Below are 19,918 nucleotides of genomic sequence, written 5' to 3'. Positions count from 1 at the left end.
ACCTCTTGGAATTTTACAAAAATTGATCCACTGAAAGCATGATTCGAATGCATGGTACCCATTAGAAAGAGTAGAATCAAGATGTCTAGATTCACTTTTTTGTATTCAATAATAATCTCAGAAAGAGGCTTTCTCATAGTTAAGAGAACAAACTTTGCGGGGAGAGGTATGAGTATGCAGGAGACCTCGAGGGGTGGAAGGTACCCTGTGTGGATCAAGGACTGGACACTGCTGTGTCGTACTTGGTACTGACTTAGGAGCTGGAGGTGAGCACGAGGGACTGGCAGGCTACAGTGAATTCCCAAGTGCTTGTTAGTTGGCTACCCCCCGGCAAGAGCATGGCTTTCCTGGAACCCCTTCCTCATCCTGCTCCTGAATCCTTGGCTCTGTTATCAGCACTAATGATTCCCGTGGAGACACTGATCTCATGATAAACGTAGTGTCCCATGAATCTGTTAGTGCTCCCATCTCGTGATTGAACAAAATGGGTAAAAACCTCCATGCACCTTTGTCCTTTTTTTTTATTACCTTTTTTTAATGTCGCTGGCAGCTGAAGATTGGATCTCTGCTGTGGTCAAGAGAAACGTAGCTATAGCTGGAAAGGCAGGTGTCACCTTTTCATGGGTGAGAGTAATAGAAGATGTTAAGGGGTACAGAGAAGGAACTGATTGGGATTTTTTCTTTTGGTAATTAAAAAGAGTGAAACTAGGATGGTGGTTTACCTGATACCAACAAGGCTGGGGTTTCCAGTTATCCTGATGCAGGGCATGAACTTAGCTAGAACTTGGGTTGAGACAAAGACACCTTCAGTGGTGGTGGTCTGCTGAGCAATGCAGAAACCACAGCCTGCCTCCAAAGCCATGGCAGCCAGATGGTCGGTGGAAGTATGTTAAAACAGAGACATTAAGGCATTTGCTAGTTTGGTGTGGCTAAGCCGGTGGTTCTGGGTAGGATGTCAGAGTTTGCAATAGTCTATTGGCCCCAAAGTTTTGGAGGTGAAGTCCTTTGAAATGCTGCGTGTCCTGAAACAGTAGGAGAGCAGTGCCCTTTCTAGAGACAGAATTGCTCAGTGCCTGGATTAAATGAGCTGGATGTTTCCATGTGAAAGGTCCTAGATAAAGGTAGTCGTTAAGCTGAGTTCTGCTTTCCCTTTAGGAGTAAATAAGATAAAGGAGGGAGGAGGTGGCAGAGGCTTTTGTTTTATGATGATTCACTCAATTGGAATTTAAACGAGCTGGAAGCACTTTCAGATACTATTGAGTTCAGTTAATCATGGTTTAGGCTGTATAATCTTCTTTTCCTCTTTAAATAGTGTTACCTGCTCTTCTTGCTGTGTGGCAGGCCCTCAAATGGGGATGGACTGGCAGTGGAGCATCATCTGGGTGGCAATCTGCTACTATCAAGCTGGGTTTGATGAATATTTATCCTTTTAGCCTCCTTCCTTTGCTAGTCAGTGTTTGCTACGGCCCCAGGCCCACTGTCTGCCCTCCCCTAGTCTGTCCCTCCTAGTCCTGATCTCTGCATCGCGTCCCGTCCTGTCCCCGCCCCCCCCGCCCCCCCCCCCCGCCCCGTGCATCTAGGAGGGTGAGAGGTGGTAGGGCTTGTCCCTGGGGAGTGACGGACCGGAGGCTGGGTCCTCCTTCCCTTGCAGCTGGGAAGGTGTGCTGCCGGGACTTGAGAAGGAGTTGGCAAGGGAGAAATGTGCTGCCCCAAGGACCAAGAAAAACCTACCTTGCTGAACCAGATCCAGCCCCTGGGCTGCCAGTTGCCCTCTCTATCTTAGGACTATATTAGTCTTTTTGGAGGTGTTTTCTTCCAAGCATGTGGGCCAGATTCCTCCTCCTCACCACTGCCTGGGGTAGTGGCTGGCTTGAGCCAGTCCCCCTCTGGCCTTACTAGATACAGCTTGCAAAGCTTGGGCTGGGTTCAGCCCAAACAGCGCCAGATCCTGCACAGACCTGGGCTCAGATGCTTCCCCAGAGCGTCTCCCTGGTCCTGACCCTGGACCCTGGGCCATCCCCACCAGGCCACCATCTCTGCATCACTGCAGATCGCTGGGAGCTCGTGTTAGAACAGGTTAACATGTTTTTGTCATATATTGACAAGGACCTAATGGCCCCACTTGGGTCCCTGCCAGCGGCGTGGGAGCACTTGGGGCAGCACAAGCCTTCTCACCTATTGCTCCAAGGGGAGTGGACAACAACCGGGGAATTAAGCATCGACCCAAACAGCCCCCTTTTCTCAAAAACTATGTGATCTTTAACTGGGGTTTGCTCTTTTCCTAGTTGACTAGTTGGCTACTATTACCTGTGAATGAGGGCAAAATGAGCCCATGTTTCCCCATGCTTTATAAACTGAGGCGATCTGTAAGGTGAATGCTCATTGCTTTGCCTATTTAGAGCTAACAAAAACCTTCTTGCACTGTAAAAATGCATTATTAATTGGAAAACTATTAATATTTGCTACGCACTGGTACCAAATCAAGATCTTAATGTCAGCAAATTACTGAGATAAGCTGAGGGAACATATTGCCTGTCTTCAATCAGTCCAGCTATGGACTTGTTCCTCGCTTTCCTCAAGTTCTGCATTGAGACAGGTATCTCATCCAAAAGTCAGGGTGGTGGTTTGGGGGCAGTAGGACTCCGTTCTACCATTAAGCTGCGTCCTTCCCAGCAGGGGAAGAGCCAGGGAGATCACATCCACATCAGAATGGGGTTTGGGGCTGCCTCTCTGACATACGGATGTGGGAGGGGACAAGGGATTGGGACCGAGGGTTCGGGACCAGGGCTGTCGCATGAATTCCTCCATGCTGATCCTCACCCTCTTTCTCTTTCAAGTTGCACAGCACAAATGACTAAGACCTGATGTTTTCTGCAGAAGCAGAAACCCAGAAAGCCATCTAACCTAATAAAAGCCAGTTCTGAGTGCCAATAGGCAATGTTGTAACAAAGTGGAGTTATACAGGACCTTGAGAGGACGTGTGATGATGATGAAGAATGGATGTTTTCTCTCCGCTTGGTTCGCTCTAGAGAGGATATTTGAAGGCTTGGGTCATGTTTCAGGTTTCTTTGGTGGCGTTTCTGCTCTGCTGCCGCCCTCCAGCGGCTGCGCTCGAGCATGCCCGCTCCTCTTCACTGCCAGCACCCCACGGATCGGCAAAGTCTGTCACGTAGGAAACCCCATCACATTTATGTTTTCGATTTCACCTCCCACCGTGTCTCTTCTCCCTCTAATATCAGCAGAACTCGTCCTCCTTAGGGTCCTCTCAATGACCAAAAAAAAAAAAGTCAAATATACAAAAAGAAGGAATTTACATAATCAGAGAGGCAGTTTAAACCCTCCCCAAAGAACACGAGTAAATGGCAGAGCTGAGACAACTGAGGCTCATTGCTGCGAGCATCAGAGCTCTCTGCAGACAGACCTAGGGCAAAGCCGAAAACCTCAGCAGCGCCCAAATCTCGGGCACTGTCGGCAACACCTCTCCTTTAGTAACAGGTTTTAGACGGGACGATGACCTAGGGCTAGGGGCCGCGGGGCAGAAAAGCAGGGGCTGCATTGGCCGGGAATCGAACCCGGGTCTCCCGCGTGGCGGGCGAGAATTCTCCCCCTGAACCACCAATGCCGCGGCCGGGGCTCCCCCGCGGCCCCGCCGCCCCCGCACCCCTGGCTGCCGGCTGCTGTCCCCGCGCAGGGCCGGGGCCCGGCTGCCCTCCCTGCCGGCACTTGGCCGCGGCCCCGGCGCAGATGCGGGCGCCCCGCGCGCCCCGGGGCGAGCGACTCCAGCGCCTCCGGGCCGCGGCGCCCGGGCCAGGTCCTGCCCTGCCCTCCCGCGGCAGCCGCTGCAGCCGGGGCTTCGCCTCTCCTGCTGCGCCCGGGGCGCTGAGCAAGACAAGAAGCAAGGCCAGGAAAAGGCCTGACCCAGAACTGCAGCGTCTGTCACAAAGTCGACCCCGGGGTGCCACGGGCCCTGGCGGCGCTGGCGCGGGGAGCCTGGCAGCCGCGGGGCTGGCCACCGCTGGCGGGCAGCCCCCAAGGGAAGGAGCCGAGCAGCCTGCTCTGATTCCGGGGGCGCAAGCCACGAGAGCGCCAGCTTGGCTACCTGAGGCATCGTGGCACTTCAGGGCGTTCTCGTTAGGCTCCAGAGTTAACAGGGCATCACGAGGGCCCTGGCCAAGCTCGCGCGCCCCTGCGAACACCAAGGCCCTCGGCGCTTTGGGCTCCCGCAGCAGCCACAACTGCGGCCAAGCACCGCTGCCAGCCCCAAAAGGCAGCTGCCTGCGGGGGCGGCCGGGCCCCGGCCGGGCGGGGGCCGCGGAGGCGCCGGCGGGGGCGCTGCGGGGGGCGGCGGGGCCGCGGGGGAGCCCCGGCCGCGGCATTGGTGGTTCAGGGGGAGAATTCTCGCCCGCCACGCGGGAGACCCGGGTTCGATTCCCGGCCAATGCAGCCCCTGCTTTTCTGCCCCGCGGCTCCTGCCCCGGCCCTGCCGCCGCCGCTGCCTGCTGCAGCCCCCGCGGCCGCCGCCTGCCCGGGCCGGGCCCCGCTGGGGCTGCCGCCGCCACCACCGCTGCCCCCGCCGGCGGCTGCCTTTAGGGGCCGGCAGCGGAGGCCGGGAGTCCCTGTCCCCCCCCCCGCTCCCAACACCCCTACCGCCCCGTCCCGCCCCATCCTCGACCACCTGGGTCTCACGCCGGGAGGAGGCAGAAGGCCCGTTCGACCGCGGCCGCGACGGCGGGGTCTGCGCCCGGCTCTCCGCCAGCAGCCTGGGAGGGAGCAGCAGCGCAAACGCAGCCCCGGGGGCACCGGACGGCCCCTCGCCCCGGCCGCTTCCAGCCGCGGCTCAGGAGGAGCCGCGCGGCAAGGGAAAGGCCCGGCCCAGAGCGGCCCTTTCCGCGGCACAGGCGACCTCGGGAGCCCAAGGGCCCTGCCGCGCTGGCACGGGCCGGCTGCGGGCGGCGGGACGGTCGCAGCCGCCTGCAGCCGCCGCGACAAGGGCCCAACCAGACGGCTTCGAAGCCGCGGGCTCGGAGACGAGGACGGCTCCTTCTGCGCTCCTTGAGCGCAGCCAACAGAGGCAGCGAACAGACGCAGCAGTTAGCGCAGCAGTTTGCGCAGAAGGGCGCCAGAAGGCAAAGAAGGTGCCTCTCCATTTTGCACAGTGGTGTGTCCTTCCCCGGGGCATGGCCGTGACACGCCGCAGAGCACGTTCCCCCGTGGCTGCTGGAGGTGCTGCATCGGCTGTGTCTGAGGCTTCAACGCAGACAGACCCTCCGACAGCAGATGCAGCTCTGCAGGTGTCAGGCTGCAGGCAGTGCCTGGGGCCTCTGCGTGGGGCCTGGGCTGACAGTCAGCTCTCCTGCGTGAGGTGTGCTGTGCTTGACCAGTTGCGTCACCAGATAAAGGAGCTACGGGAGGAGGTTAGTAGGCTGCGTAGCATCCGAGAGGATGAGCGGGAGATTGACAGGGCGTTCTCGGAGACTGTTCAGCTCCGGGAGTCCCCTGCCCCCACTGCAGCGGAGTTGTCGGAGGGCTCAGCACCGTGTGTAAAGGTGCGTCATAACGCTGTTGAAGAGGGCTGGAAGCTGGTGACCTCTCGTAGAAGGAGAAAGGCTCTTGCTCCTCCTCAAGACTTACCCTTGAAGGACAAGTTTAGTGCCCTGCAAGCCGAGGAGAGGCTGGGCATGGCTCCAAGGGAGGCAACTGGCCGGGCAGACCCTGTGCCGTGCAGGAACCCCCGGAAGAAGCGGCGAGTGATTGTTGTGGGTGACTGCCTGCTGCAGGGGACAGAGGCACCTCTCTGCCGACCTGACCTCTTGCCCAGAGAGGTTTGCTGCCTGCCAGGGGCTCGAATAAGAGATGTCGTGGAAAGACTGCCAAGGCTTGTCCATGCATCGGACTACTACCCTCTGCTGATCTTCCATGTGGGTGCTAATGACGCAAAAGGCAAACTGGAAAGCATCAAACAGGACTTCAGAGCTCTGGGAACGGTGGTGAAGGGTCTGGGAGCCCGGGTCGTTTTCTCCTCAATCTTGCCTGTGAGGGGGAAGGATGGGAGGAGGAGTAGACGAGTTTTCCAAGTTAACAACTGGCTGCGCCGCTGGTGTTGGCAACAGGGCTTTGGTTTCTATGACCGTGGGACCCTGTTTGAAGATCAACAGCTGATGGGGAGCCACCTTAAGGATCCACCTTACCAAGCGGGGCACGTGCGTCTTTGCCAACAGATTGGCCAGCCTGGTAAGGAGGGCTTTAAACTAGGCAAGATGGGGGAAGGGGAGTGGTGTAGTGGCAGGAGAGTCAGTAAAACACCGCTCAAGTCAGGATGCCTCCAGCGGGTGCATACAGCCAGGGGAGACAGCATGCAACATGGCTATGGAGGATCCTCTTGCGCCTCTTCTGGGAAGCTTGCATGCTTGGCTGGCTCTCTGGAATGCCTGTATAGCAATGCACGCAGCATGGGGAATCAGCAGGAAGAGTTAGAGCTCTGTGTGCGGTCGCAGGGCCATGATCTCATTGCAGTGACAGAGACATGGTGGGATAGCTCACATGACTGGGATGCTGTCATGGATGGCTAGGTGCTTTTTAGGAAAGACAGGCCAGGAAGGCGAGGTGGTGGAGTTGCTCTTTATGGGAGGGAGCAACTAGAATGTATGGAGCTCTGCCTCGGGGTGGATGAAGAGCAAGTGGAGAGCCTGTGGGTAAGGATTAAAGGGCAGGGTAACATGGGTGACACGGTGGTGGGGGTTTACTACAGGCCACCTGACCAGGAGGAAGTCATCGATGAGGCCTTCTACCGACAGCTGGAAGTAGCCTCACGATCACGGGCCCTGGTTCTCATGGGAGACTTCAACCACCCTGACATCTGTTGGCAAGACAGCACAGCTAGGCACAAACAGTCAAAGAGGTTCCTGCAGAGGATTGATGATAATTTCTTGACTCAGGTGGTGGAGACGCCAACGAGGAGAGGTGCAATGCTAGACCTTGTCCTAACGAACAAAGAAGGTCTAGTTGGAGAGGTGAAGGTTGGGGGCAGCCTTGGCTGCAGTGACCATGAGATGGTGGAGTTCAGGATCCTACGAGGAGGGAGCAGGGCAATGAGTAGGATTGCAACGCTGGACTTCAGGAGAGCTAACTTTGGCCTCTTGAGGGACCTACTTAGGGGAATCTCATGGGGTAGGGCCCTGGGGGGAAGAGGGGTCCAAGAAAGCTGGTTAATATTCAAGCATCACCTCCTCCAGGCTCAAGAGCAGTGCATCCCTCTGAGAAAGAAGTCGAGCAAAGCGGGCAGGAGACCTGCCTGGATGAGCAAGGAACTCCTGGCCAAACTCCAGCAGAAGAAGGAAGTACACAGAATGTGGAAAAGGGGACAGGCCACTTGGGGGGAATACAGGGACGTTGTCAGAGTGTGCAGGGATGCGACAAGGAAGGCTAAGGCCCAGTTGGAATTAAATCTGGCAAGGACAACAAGAAGGGGTTCTTCAAATACATCAATAGCAAAAGGAAGACTAGGGAACACGTGGGCCCGCTGCTGAATGGGGCGGGTGCCCTGGTGACGAAGGATACAGAGAAGGCAGAGTTATTGAATGCCTTCTTTGCTTCAGTCTTCACTGCTAAGGCCAGTCCTCAGGAATTCCAGACCTTGGAGACAAGAGAGGAAGTCTGGAGAAAGGAAGACTCTCCCTTGGTTGAAGAGGATCAGGTTAGAGATCTTTTGTCCAAACTTGACATCCATAAATCCACGGGCCCCGATGGGATGCACCCACGAGTGCTGAGGGAGCTGGCGGATGTTATCGCTAGGCCACTCTCCATCATCTTGGAAAGGTCCTGGAGATCAGGAGAGGTGCCTGAGGACTGGAAGAAAGCCAATGTCACCCCAGTCTTCCAAAAGGGCAAGAAGGAGGAGCCAGGAATCTACAGGCCTGTCAGCCTCACCTCCATCCCTGGCAAGGTGATGGAACAGCTCCTCCTGGAGGTCATCGCTAAGCATCTGAAGGACAAGAAGGTGATCAGGAGTAGTCAGCACGGATTCACCAAAGGGAAATCATGCTTGACCAATCTGATAGCCTTCTATGACGGAATGACTGGCTGGGTAGATGAGGAGAGAGCAGTGGATGTTGTCTACCTGGACTTCAGCAAGGCTTTTGACACTGTCTCCCATCACATCCTTCTAGGTAAGCTCAGGAAGTGTGGGCTAGACGAGTGGACAGTGAGGTGGCTTGAGAACTGGCTGGATGGCCAAGCTCAGAGGGTTGTGGTGAATGGCGCAGAGTCAAGTTGGAGGCCTGTGGCTAGTGGTGTCCCCCAGGGGTCAGTCCTGGGTCCAGTCTTGTTCAAGGCATTCCTCAGTGACCTGGAGGAAGGGACAGAGTGCACCCTCAGCAAGTTTGCTGATGATACTAAACTGGGGGGAGAGGCTAACACACCAGAAGACTGTGCTGCCATTCCGAGGGACCTGGACAGGCTGGAGAGGTGGGCGGAGAGGAACCTCCTGAAGTTCAACAAAGGCAAGTGCAAGGTCCTGCACCTAGGCAGGAATAATCCCATGCAGCAGTACAGGCTGGGGGTTGACCTGCTGGAAAGTAGCTCTGCAGAGGAGGACCTGGGAGTGCTGGTGGACAACAAGTTAAACATGAGCCAGCAGTGTGCCCTTGTGGCCAAGAAGGCCAATGGGATCCTGGGGTGCATTAGGCGGAGTGTTGCCAGCAGGTCGAGGGAGGTGATCCTGCCCCTCTCCTCAGCCCTGGGGAGGCCTCCCCTGGAGTACTGTGTCCAGTTCTGGGCTCCCCAGTACAAGAGAGACATGGCACTCCTGGAGAGAGTCCAGCGGAGGGCTACCAAGATGATTAGAGGGCTGGAGCACCTCTCCTAGGAAGAAAGACTGCAAGAGCTGGGCCTGTTGAGCCTGGAGAAGAGAAGATTGAGAGGCGATCTCATCAACGTGTACAAGTATCTGAAGGGGGAGTGTCAAGAGGATGAGGCCAGTCTCTTCTCTGTGGTGCCCAGCAACAGGACAAGAGGCAATGGGCAGAAACTGAACCACAGGAAGTTCCATCTGAACCTGAGAAAAATCTTCTTGACTGTGAGGGTGACAGAGCACTGGAACAGGTTGCCCAGAGAGGTGGTGGAGTCTCCTTCCTTGGAGATATTCAAAACCCGTCTGGATGCGATCCTGGGAAATATGCTCTAGGTGACCCTGCTTGAGCAGGGAGGGTGGACTAGATGATCTCCAGAGGTCCCTTCCGACCTCAACGATTCTGTGATTCTGTGATTCTGCTGCCTGCGACGCCGCTGCCGCAGGGAGGTGCTCAGGAGGCTCCAGAGTTCCTGTGCTGCCTCGTGGCCCGGGCAGAGCCCCCCGCCGGCCCGAGACGGGGCACCAGCGGCCAGGCTCCCGCCGGAGCACCACGAGCCACCGCTGCCGGCCCCTAAAGGCAGCCGCCGGCGGGGGCAGCGGTGGTGGCGGCGGCAGCCCCAGCGGGGCCCGGCCCGGGCAGGCGGCGGCCGCGGGGGCTGCAGCAGGCAGCGGCGGCGGCAGGGCCGGGGCAGGAGCCGCGGGGCAGAAAAGCAGGGGCTGCATTGGCCGGGAATCGAACCCGGGTCTCCCGCGTGGCGGGCGAGAATTCTCCCCCTGAACCACCAATGCCACGGCCGGGGCTCCCCCGCGGCCCCGCCGCCCCCCGCAGCGCCCCCGCCGGCGCCTCCGCGGCCCCCGCCCGGCCGGGGCCCGGCCGCCCCCGCAGGCAGCTGCCTTTTGGGGCTGGCAGCGGTGCTTGGCCGCAGTTGTGGCTGCTGCGGGAGCCCAAAGCGCCGAGGGCCTTGGTGTTCGCAGGGGCGCGCGAGCTTGGCCAGGGCCCTCGTGATGCCCTGTTAACTCTGGAGCCTAACGAGAACGCCCTGAAGTGCCACGATGCCTCAGGTAGCCAAGCTGGCGCTCTCGTGGCTTGCGCCCCCGGAATCAGAGCAGGCTGCTCGGCTCCTTCCCTTGGGGGCTGCCCGCCAGCGGTGGCCAGCCCCGCGGCTGCCAGGCTCCCCGCGCCAGCGCCGCCAGGGCCCGTGGCACCCCGGGGTCGACTTTGTGACAGACGCTGCAGTTCTGGGTCAGGCCTTTTCCTGGCCTTGCTTCTTGTCTTGCTCAGCGCCCCGGGCGCAGCAGGAGAGGCGAAGCCCCGGCTGCAGCGGCTGCCGCGGGAGGGCAGGGCAGGACCTGGCCTGGGCGCCGCGGCCCGGAGGCGCTGGAGTCGCTCGCCCCGGGGCGCGCGGGGCACCCGCATCTGCGCCGGGGCCGCGGCCAAGTGCCGGCAGGGAGGGCAGCCGGGCCCCGGCCCTGCGCGGGGACAGCAGCCGGCAGCCAGGGGTGCGGGGGCGGCGGGGCCGCGGGGGAGCCCCGGCCGCGGCATTGGTGGTTCAGGGGGAGAATTCTCGCCCGCCACGCGGGAGACCCGGGTTCGATTCCCGGCCAATGCAGCCCCTGCTTTTCTGCCCCGCGGCTCCTGCCCCGGCCCTGCCGCCGCCGCTGCCTGCTGCAGCCCCCGCGGCCGCCGCCTGCCCGGGCCGGGCCCCGCTGGGGCTGCCGCCGCCACCACCGCTGCCCCCGCCGGCGGCTGCCTTTAGGGGCCGGCAGCGGAGGCAGGGAGTCCCTGTCCCCCCCCCCCCCGCTCCCAACACCCCTACCGCCCCGTCCCGCCCCATCCTCGACCACCTGGGTCTCACGCCGGGAGGAGGCAGAAGGCCCGCTCGACCGCGGCCGCGACGGCGGGGTCTGCGCCCGGCTCTCCGCCAGCAGCCTGGGAGGGAGCAGCAGCGCAAACGCAGCCCCGGGGGCACCGGACGGCCCCTCGCCCCGGCCGCTTCCAGCCGCGGCTCAGGAGGAGCCGCGCGGCAAGGGAAAGGCCCGGCCCAGAGCGGCCCTTTCCGCGGCACAGGCGACCTCGGGAGCCCAAGGGCCCCGCCGCGCTGGCACGGGCCGGCTGCGGGCGGCGGGACGGTCGCAGCCGCCTGCAGCCGCCGCGACAAGGGCCCAACCAGACGGCTTCGAAGCCGCGGGCTCGGAGACGAGGACGGCTCCTTCTGCGCTCCTTGAGCGCAGCCAACAGAGGCAGCGAACAGACGCAGCAGTTAGCGCAGCAGTTTGCGCAGAAGGGCGCCAGAAGGCAAAGAAGGTGCCTCTCCATTTTGCACAGTGGTGTGTCCTTCCCCGGGGCATGGCCGTGACACGCCGCAGAGCACGTTCCCCCGTGGCTGCTGGAGGTGCTGCATCGGCTGTGTCTGAGGCTTCAACGCAGACAGACCCTCCGACAGCAGATGCAGCTCTGCAGGTGTCAGGCTGCAGGCAGTGCCTGGGGCCTCTGCGTGGGGCCTGGGCTGACAGTCAGCTCTCCTGCGTGAGGTGTGCTGTGCTTGACCAGTTGCGTCACCAGATAAAGGAGCTACGGGAGGAGGTTAGTAGGCTGCGTAGCATCCGAGAGGATGAGCGGGAGATTGACAGGGCGTTCTCGGAGACTGTTCAGCTCCGGGAGTCCCCTGCCCCCACTGCAGCGGAGTTGTCGGAGGGCTCAGCACCGTGTGTAAAGGTGCATCATAACGCTGTTGAAGAGGGCTGGAAGCTGGTGACCTCTCGTAGAAGGAGAAAGGCTCTTGCTCCTCCTCAAGACTTACCCTTGAAGGACAAGTTTAGTGCCCTGCAAGCCGAGGAGAGGCTGGGCATGGCTCCAAGGGAGGCAACTGGCCGGGCAGACCCTGTGCCGTGCAGGAACCCCCGGAAGAAGCGGCGAGTGATTGTTGTGGGTGACTGCCTGCTGCAGGGGACAGAGGCACCTCTCTGCCGACCTGACCTCTTGCCCAGAGAGGTTTGCTGCCTGCCAGGGGCTCGAATAAGAGATGTCGTGGAAAGACTGCCAAGGCTTGTCCATGCATCGGACTACTACCCTCTGCTGATCTTCCATGTGGGTGCTAATGACGCAAAAGGCAAACTGGAAAGCATCAAACAGGACTTCAGAGCTCTGGGAACGGTGGTGAAGGGTCTGGGAGCCCGGGTCGTTTTCTCCTCAATCTTGCCTGTGAGGGGGAAGGATGGGAGGAGGAGTAGACGAGTTTTCCAAGTTAACAACTGGCTGCGCCGCTGGTGTTGGCAACAGGGCTTTGGTTTCTATGACCGTGGGACCCTGTTTGAAGATCAACAGCTGATGGGGAGCCACCTTAAGGATCCACCTTACCAAGCGGGGCACGTGCGTCTTTGCCAACAGATTGGCCAGCCTGGTAAGGAGGGCTTTAAACTAGGCAAGATGGGGGAAGGGGAGTGGTGTAGTGGCAGGAGAGTCAGTAAAACACCGCTCAAGTCAGGATGCCTCCAGCGGGTGCATACAGCCAGGGGAGACAGCATGCAACATGGCTATGGAGGATCCTCTTGCGCCTCTTCTGGGAAGCTTGCATGCTTGGCTGGCTCTCTGGAATGCCTGTATAGCAATGCACGCAGCATGGGGAATCAGCAGGAAGAGTTAGAGCTCTGTGTGCGGTCGCAGGGCCATGATCTCATTGCAGTGACAGAGACATGGTGGGATAGCTCACATGACTGGGATGCTGTCATGGATGGCTAGGTGCTTTTTAGGAAAGACAGGCCAGGAAGGCGAGGTGGTGGAGTTGCTCTTTATGGGAGGGAGCAACTAGAATGTATGGAGCTCTGCCTCGGGGTGGATGAAGAGCAAGTGGAGAGCCTGTGGGTAAGGATTAAAGGGCAGGGTAACATGGGTGACACGGTGGTGGGGGTTTACTACAGGCCACCTGACCAGGAGGAAGTCATCGATGAGGCCTTCTACCGACAGCTGGAAGTAGCCTCACGATCACGGGCCCTGGTTCTCATGGGAGACTTCAACCACCCTGACATCTGTTGGCAAGACAGCACAGCTAGGCACAAACAGTCAAAGAGGTTCCTGCAGAGGATTGATGATAATTTCTTGACTCAGGTGGTGGAGACGCCAACGAGGAGAGGTGCAATGCTAGACCTTGTCCTAACGAACAAAGAAGGTCTAGTTGGAGAGGTGAAGGTTGGGGGCAGCCTTGGCTGCAGTGACCATGAGATGGTGGAGTTCAGGATCCTACGAGGAGGGAGCAGGGCAATGAGTAGGATTGCAACGCTGGACTTCAGGAGAGCTAACTTTGGCCTCTTGAGGGACCTACTTAGGGGAATCTCATGGGGTAGGGCCCTGGGGGGAAGAGGGGTCCAAGAAAGCTGGTTAATATTCAAGCATCACCTCCTCCAGGCTCAAGAGCAGTGCATCCCTCTGAGAAAGAAGTCGAGCAAAGCGGGCAGGAGACCTGCCTGGATGAGCAAGGAACTCCTGGCCAAACTCCAGCAGAAGAAGGAAGTACACAGAATGTGGAAAAGGGGACAGGCCACTTGGGGGGAATACAGGGACGTTGTCAGAGTGTGCAGGGATGCGACAAGGAAGGCTAAGGCCCAGTTGGAATTAAATCTGGCAAGGACAACAAGAAGGGGTTCTTCAAATACATCAATAGCAAAAGGAAGACTAGGGAACACGTGGGCCCGCTGCTGAATGGGGCGGGTGCCCTGGTGACGAAGGATACAGAGAAGGCAGAGTTATTGAATGCCTTCTTTGCTTCAGTCTTCACTGCTAAGGCCAGTCCTCAGGAATTCCAGACCTTGGAGACAAGAGAGGAAGTCTGGAGAAAGGAAGACTCTCCCTTGGTTGAAGAGGATCAGGTTAGAGATCTTTTGTCCAAACTTGACATCCATAAATCCACGGGCCCCGATGGGATGCACCCACGAGTGCTGAGGGAGCTGGCGGATGTTATCGCTAGGCCACTCTCCATCATCTTGGAAAGGTCCTGGAGATCAGGAGAGGTGCCTGAGGACTGGAAGAAAGCCAATGTCACCCCAGTCTTCCAAAAGGGCAAGAAGGAGGAGCCAGGAATCTACAGGCCTGTCAGCCTCACCTCCATCCCTGGCAAGGTGATGGAACAGCTCCTCCTGGAGGTCATCGCTAAGCATCTGAAGGACAAGAAGGTGATCAGGAGTAGTCAGCACGGATTCACCAAAGGGAAATCATGCTTGACCAATCTGATAGCCTTCTATGACGGAATGACTGGCTGGGTAGATGAGGAGAGAGCAGTGGATGTTGTCTACCTGGACTTCAGCAAGGCTTTTGACACTGTCTCCCATCACATCCTTCTAGGTAAGCTCAGGAAGTGTGGGCTAGACGAGTGGACAGTGAGGTGGCTTGAGAACTGGCTGGATGGCCAAGCTCAGAGGGTTGTGGTGAATGGCGCAGAGTCAAGTTGGAGGCCTGTGGCTAGTGGTGTCCCCCAGGGGTCAGTCCTGGGTCCAGTCTTGTTCAAGGCATTCCTCAGTGACCTGGAGGAAGGGACAGAGTGCACCCTCAGCAAGTTTGCTGATGATACTAAACTGGGGGGAGAGGCTAACACACCAGAAGACTGTGCTGCCATTCCGAGGGACCTGGACAGGCTGGAGAGGTGGGCGGAGAGGAACCTCCTGAAGTTCAACAAAGGCAAGTGCAAGGTCCTGCACCTAGGCAGGAATAATCCCATGCAGCAGTACAGGCTGGGGGTTGACCTGCTGGAAAGTAGCTCTGCAGAGGAGGACCTGGGAGTGCTGGTGGACAACAAGTTAAACATGAGCCAGCAGTGTGCCCTTGTGGCCAAGAAGGCCAATGGGATCCTGGGGTGCATTAGGCGGAGTGTTGCCAGCAGGTCGAGGGAGGTGATCCTGCCCCTCTCCTCAGCCCTGGGGAGGCCTCCCCTGGAGTACTGTGTCCAGTTCTGGGCTCCCCAGTACAAGAGAGACATGGCACTCCTGGAGAGAGTCCAGCGGAGGGCTACCAAGATGATTAGAGGGCTGGAGCACCTCTCCTAGGAAGAAAGACTGCAAGAGCTGGGCCTGTTGAGCCTGGAGAAGAGAAGATTGAGAGGCGATCTCATCAACGTGTACAAGTATCTGAAGGGGGAGTGTCAAGAGGATGAGGCCAGCCTCTTCTCTGTGGTGCCCAGCAACAGGACAAGAGGCAATGGGCAGAAACTGAACCACAGGAAGTTCCATCTGAACCTGAGAAAAATCTTCTTGACTGTGAGGGTGACAGAGCACTGGAACAGGTTGCCCAGAGAGGTGGTGGAGTCTCCTTCCTTGGAGATATTCAAAACCCGTCTGGATGCGATCCTGGGAAATATGCTCTAGGTGACCCTGCTTGAGCAGGGAGGGTGGACTAGATGATCTCCAGAGGTCCCTTCCGACCTCAACGATTCTGTGATTCTGTGATTCTGCTGCCTGCGACGCCGCTGCCGCAGGGAGGTGCTCAGGAGGCTCCAGAGTTCCTGTGCTGCCTCGTGGCCCGGGCAGAGCCCCCCGCCGGCCCGAGACGGGGCACCAGCGGCCAGGCTCCCGCCGGAGCACCACGAGCCACCGCTGCCGGCCCCTAAAGGCAGCCGCCGGCGGGGGCAGCGGTGGTGGCGGCGGCAGCCCCAGCGGGGCCCGGCCCGGGCAGGCGGCGGCCGCGGGGGCTGCAGCAGGCAGCGGCGGCGGCAGGGCCGGGGCAGGAGCCGCGGGGCAGAAAAGCAGGGGCTGCATTGGCCGGGAATCGAACCCGGGTCTCCCGCGTGGCGGGCGAGAATTCTCCCCCTGAACCACCAATGCCACGGCCGGGGCTCCCCCGCGGCCCCGCCGCCCCCCGCAGCGCCCCCGCCGGCGCCTCCGCGGCCCCCGCCCGGCCGGGGCCCGGCCGCCCCCGCAGGCAGCTGCCTTTTGGGGCTGGCAGCGGTGCTTGGCCGCAGTTGTGGCTGCTGCGGGAGCCCAAAGCGCCGAGGGCCTTGGTGTTCGCAGGGGCGCGCGAGCTTGGCCAGGGCCCTCGTGATGCCCTGTTAACTCTGGAGCCTAACGAGAACGCCCTGAAGTGCCACGATGCCTCAGGTAGCCAAGCTGGCGCTCTCGTGGCTTGCGCCCCCGGAATCAGAGCAGGCTGCTCGGCTCCTTCCCTTGGGGGCTGCCCGCCAGCGGTGGCCAGCCCCGCGGCTGCCAGGCTCCCCGCGCCAGCGCCGCCAGGGCCCGTGGCACCCCGGGGTCGACTTTGTGACAGACGCTGCAGTTCTGGGTCAGGCCTTTTCCTGGCCTTGCTTCTTGTCTTGCTCAGCGCCCCGGGCGCAGCAGGAGAGGCGAAGCCCCGGCTGCAGCGGCTGCCGCGGGAGGGCAGGGCAGGACCTGGCCCGGGCGCCGCGGCCCGGAGGCGCTGGAGTCGCTCGCCCCGGGGCGCGCGGGGCACCCGCATCTGCGCCGGGGCCGCGGCCAAGTGCCGGCAGGGAGGGCAGCCGGGCCCCGGCCCTGCGCGGGGACAGCAGCCGGCAGCCAGGGGTGCGGGGGCGGCGGGGCCGCGGGGGAGCCCCGGCCGCGGCATTGGTGGTTCAGGGGGAGAATTCTCGCCCGCCACGCGGGAGACCCGGGTTCGATTCCCGGCCAATGCAGCCCCTGCTTTTCTGCCCCGCGGCTCCTGCCCCGGCCCTGCCGCCGCCGCTGCCTGCTGCAGCCCCCGCGGCCGCCACCTGCCCGGGCCGGGCCCCGCTGGGGCTGCCGCCGCCACCACCGCTGCCCCCGCCGGCGGCTGCCTTTAGGGGCCGGCAGCGGAGGCAGGGAGTCCCTGTCCCCCCCCCGCTCCCAACACCCCTACCGCCCCGTCCCGCCCCATCCTCGACCACCTGGGTCTCACGCCGGGAGGAGGCAGAAGGCCCGTTCGACCGCGGCCGCAACGGCGGGGTCTGCGCCCGGCTCTCCGCCAGCAGCCTGGGAGGGAGCAGCAGCGCAAACGCAGCCCCGGGGGCACCGGACGGCCCCTCGCCCCGGCCGCTTCCAGCCGCGGCTCAGGAGGAGCCGCGCGGCAAGGGAAAGGCCCGGCCCAGAGCGGCCCTTTCCGCGGCACAGGCGACCTCGGGAGCCCAAGGGCCCCGCCGCGCTGGCACGGGCCGGCTGCGGGCGGCGGGACGGTCGCAGCCGCCTGCAGCCGCCGCGACAAGGGCCCAACCATATGGCTTCGAAGCCGCGGGCTCGGAGACGAGGACGGCTCCTTCTGTGCTCCTTGAGCGCAGCCAACAGAGGCAGCGAACAGACGCAGCAGTTAGCGCAGCAGTTTGCGCAGAAGGGCGCCAGAAGGCAAAGAAGGTGCCTCTCCATTTTGCACAGTGGTGTGTCCTTCCCCGGGGCATGGCCGTGACACGCCGCAGAGCACGTTCCCCCGTGGCTGCTGGAGGTGCTGCATCGGCTGTGTCTGAGGCTTCAACGCAGACAGACCCTCCGACAGCAGATGCAGCTCTGCAGGTGTCAGGCTGCAGGCAGTGCCTGGGGCCTCTGCGTGGGGCCTGGGCTGACAGTCAGCTCTCCTGCGTGAGGTGTGCTGTGCTTGACCAGTTGCGTCACCAGATAAAGGAGCTACGGGAGGAGGTTAGTAGGCTGCGTAGCATCCGAGAGGATGAGCGGGAGATTGACAGGGCGTTCTCGGAGACTGTTCAGCTCCGGGAGTCCCCTGCCCCCACTGCAGCGGAGTTGTCGGAGGGCTCAGCACCGTGTGTAAAGGTGCATCATAACGCTGTTGAAGAGGGCTGGAAGCTGGTGACCTCTCGTAGAAGGAGAAAGGCTCTTGCTCCTCCTCAAGACTTACCCTTGAAGGACAAGTTTAGTGCCCTGCAAGCCGAGGAGAGGCTGGGCATGGCTCCAAGGGAGGCAACTGGCCGGGCAGACCCTGTGCCGTGCAGGAACCCCCGGAAGAAGCGGCGAGTGATTGTTGTGGGTGACTGCCTGCTGCAGGGGACAGAGGCACCTCTCTGCCGACCTGACCTCTTGCCCAGAGAGGTTTGCTGCCTGCCAGGGGCTCGAATAAGAGATGTCGTGGAAAGACTGCCAAGGCTTGTCCATGCATCGGACTACTACCCTCTGCTGATCTTCCATGTGGGTGCTAATGACGCAAAAGGCAAACTGGAAAGCATCAAACAGGACTTCAGAGCTCTGGGAACGGTGGTGAAGGGTCTGGGAGCCCGGGTCGTTTTCTCCTCAATCTTGCCTGTGAGGGGGAAGGATGGGAGGAGGAGTAGACGAGTTTTCCAAGTTAACAACTGGCTGCGCCGCTGGTGTTGGCAACAGGGCTTTGGTTTCTATGACCGTGGGACCCTGTTTGAAGATCAACAGCTGATGGGGAGCCACCTTAAGGATCCACCTTACCAAGCGGGGCACGTGCGTCTTTGCCAACAGATTGGCCAGCCTGGTAAGGAGGGCTTTAAACTAGGCAAGATGGGGGAAGGGGAGTGGTGTAGTGGCAGGAGAGTCAGTAAAACACCGCTCAAGTCAGGATGCCTCCAGCGGGTGCATACAGCCAGGGGAGACAGCATGCAACATGGCTATGGAGGATCCTCTTGCGCCTCTTCTGGGAAGCTTGCATGCTTGGCTGGCTCTCTGGAATGCCTGTATAGCAATGCACGCAGCATGGGGAATCAGCAGGAAGAGTTAGAGCTCTGTGTGCGGTCGCAGGGCCATGATCTCATTGCAGTGACAGAGACATGGTGGGATAGCTCACATGACTGGGATGCTGTCATGGATGGCTAGGTGCTTTTTAGGAAAGACAGGCCAGGAAGGCGAGGTGGTGGAGTTGCTCTTTATGGGAGGGAGCAACTAGAATGTATGGAGCTCTGCCTCGGGGTGGATGAAGAGCAAGTGGAGAGCCTGTGGGTAAGGATTAAAGGGCAGGGTAACATGGGTGACACGGTGGTGGGGGTTTACTACAGGCCACCTGACCAGGAGGAAGTCATCGATGAGGCCTTCTACCGACAGCTGGAAGTAGCCTCACGATCACGGGCCCTGGTTCTCATGGGAGACTTCAACCACCCTGACATCTGTTGGCAAGACAGCACAGCTAGGCACAAACAGTCAAAGAGGTTCCTGCAGAGGATTGATGACAATTTCTTGACTCAGGTGGTGGAGACGCCAACGAGGAGAGGTGCAATGCTAGACCTTGTCCTAACGAACAAAGAAGGTCTAGTTGGAGAGGTGAAGGTTGGGGGCAGCCTTGGCTGCAGTGACCATGAGATGGTGGAGTTCAGGATCCTACGAGGAGGGAGCAGGGCAATGAGTAGGATTGCAACGCTGGACTTCAGGAGAGCTAACTTTGGCCTCTTGTGGGACCTACTTAGGGGAATCTCATGGGGTAGGGCCCTGGGGGGAAGAGGGGTCCAAGAAAGCTGGTTAATATTCAAGCATCACCTCCTCCAGGCTCAAGAGCAGTGCATCCCTCTGAGAAAGAAGTCGAGCAAAGCGGGCAGGAGACCTGCCTGGATGAGCAAGGAACTCCTGGCCAAACTCCAGCAGAAGAAGGAAGTACACAGAATGTGGAAAAGGGGACAGGCCACTTGGGGGGAATACAGGGACGTTGTCAGAGTGTGCAGGGATGCGACAAGGAAGGCTAAGGCCCAGTTGGAATTAAATCTGGCAAGGACAACAAGAAGGGGTTCTTCAAATACATCAATAGCAAAAGGAAGACTAGGGAACACGTGGGCCCGCTGCTGAATGGGGCGGGTGCCCTGGTGACGAAGGATACAGAGAAGGCAGAGTTATTGAATGCCTTCTTTGCTTCAGTCTTCACTGCTAAGGCCAGTCCTCAGGAATTCCAGACCTTGGAGACAAGAGAGGAAGTCTGGAGAAAGGAAGACTCTCCCTTGGTTGAAGAGGATCAGGTTAGAGATCTTTTGTCCAAACTTGACATCCATAAATCCACGGGCCCCGATGGGATGCACCCACGAGTGCTGAGGGAGCTGGCGGATGTTATCGCTAGGCCACTCTCCATCATCTTGGAAAGGTCCTGGAGATCAGGAGAGGTGCCTGAGGACTGGAAGAAAGCCAATGTCACCCCAGTCTTCCAAAAGGGCA

The 19,918-nt window shown here is 59.9% G+C and overlaps 6 non-coding genes across 6 annotated transcripts; 3 read left to right on the top strand and 3 right to left on the bottom strand.

Moving 5' to 3' along the window:
• Nucleotides 1–3,551: 3,551 nt before the first annotated feature.
• On the bottom strand, nt 3,552–3,622 carry TRNAG-GCC (transfer RNA glycine (anticodon GCC)). The gene has a single exon. It is a non-coding gene; the product is annotated as a tRNA-Gly (tRNA).
• Nucleotides 3,623–4,372: 750 nt separating this feature from the next.
• Nucleotides 4,373–4,443, top strand: TRNAG-GCC (transfer RNA glycine (anticodon GCC)). Its single transcript has one exon. It is a non-coding gene; the product is annotated as a tRNA-Gly (tRNA).
• Nucleotides 4,444–9,566: 5,123 nt separating this feature from the next.
• On the bottom strand, nt 9,567–9,637 carry TRNAG-GCC (transfer RNA glycine (anticodon GCC)). Its single transcript has one exon. It is a non-coding gene; the product is annotated as a tRNA-Gly (tRNA).
• Nucleotides 9,638–10,387: 750 nt separating this feature from the next.
• On the top strand, nt 10,388–10,458 carry TRNAG-GCC (transfer RNA glycine (anticodon GCC)). Its single transcript has one exon. It is a non-coding gene; the product is annotated as a tRNA-Gly (tRNA).
• Nucleotides 10,459–15,584: 5,126 nt separating this feature from the next.
• Nucleotides 15,585–15,655, bottom strand: TRNAG-GCC (transfer RNA glycine (anticodon GCC)). Its single transcript has one exon. It is a non-coding gene; the product is annotated as a tRNA-Gly (tRNA).
• A 750-nt stretch (nt 15,656–16,405) lies between these two features.
• On the top strand, nt 16,406–16,476 carry TRNAG-GCC (transfer RNA glycine (anticodon GCC)). Its single transcript has one exon. It is a non-coding gene; the product is annotated as a tRNA-Gly (tRNA).
• The last annotated feature ends 3,442 nt before the right edge of the window (nt 16,477–19,918 follow it).

Source organism: Struthio camelus, chromosome 10 (assembly GCF_040807025.1).
Source record: "Struthio camelus isolate bStrCam1 chromosome 10, bStrCam1.hap1, whole genome shotgun sequence".
Lineage (NCBI taxonomy): Eukaryota > Metazoa > Chordata > Aves > Struthioniformes > Struthionidae > Struthio > Struthio camelus.
The sequence above is the reverse complement of the archived record's forward strand: the minus strand, read 5'-3'. Positions and strand labels throughout refer to the sequence as shown.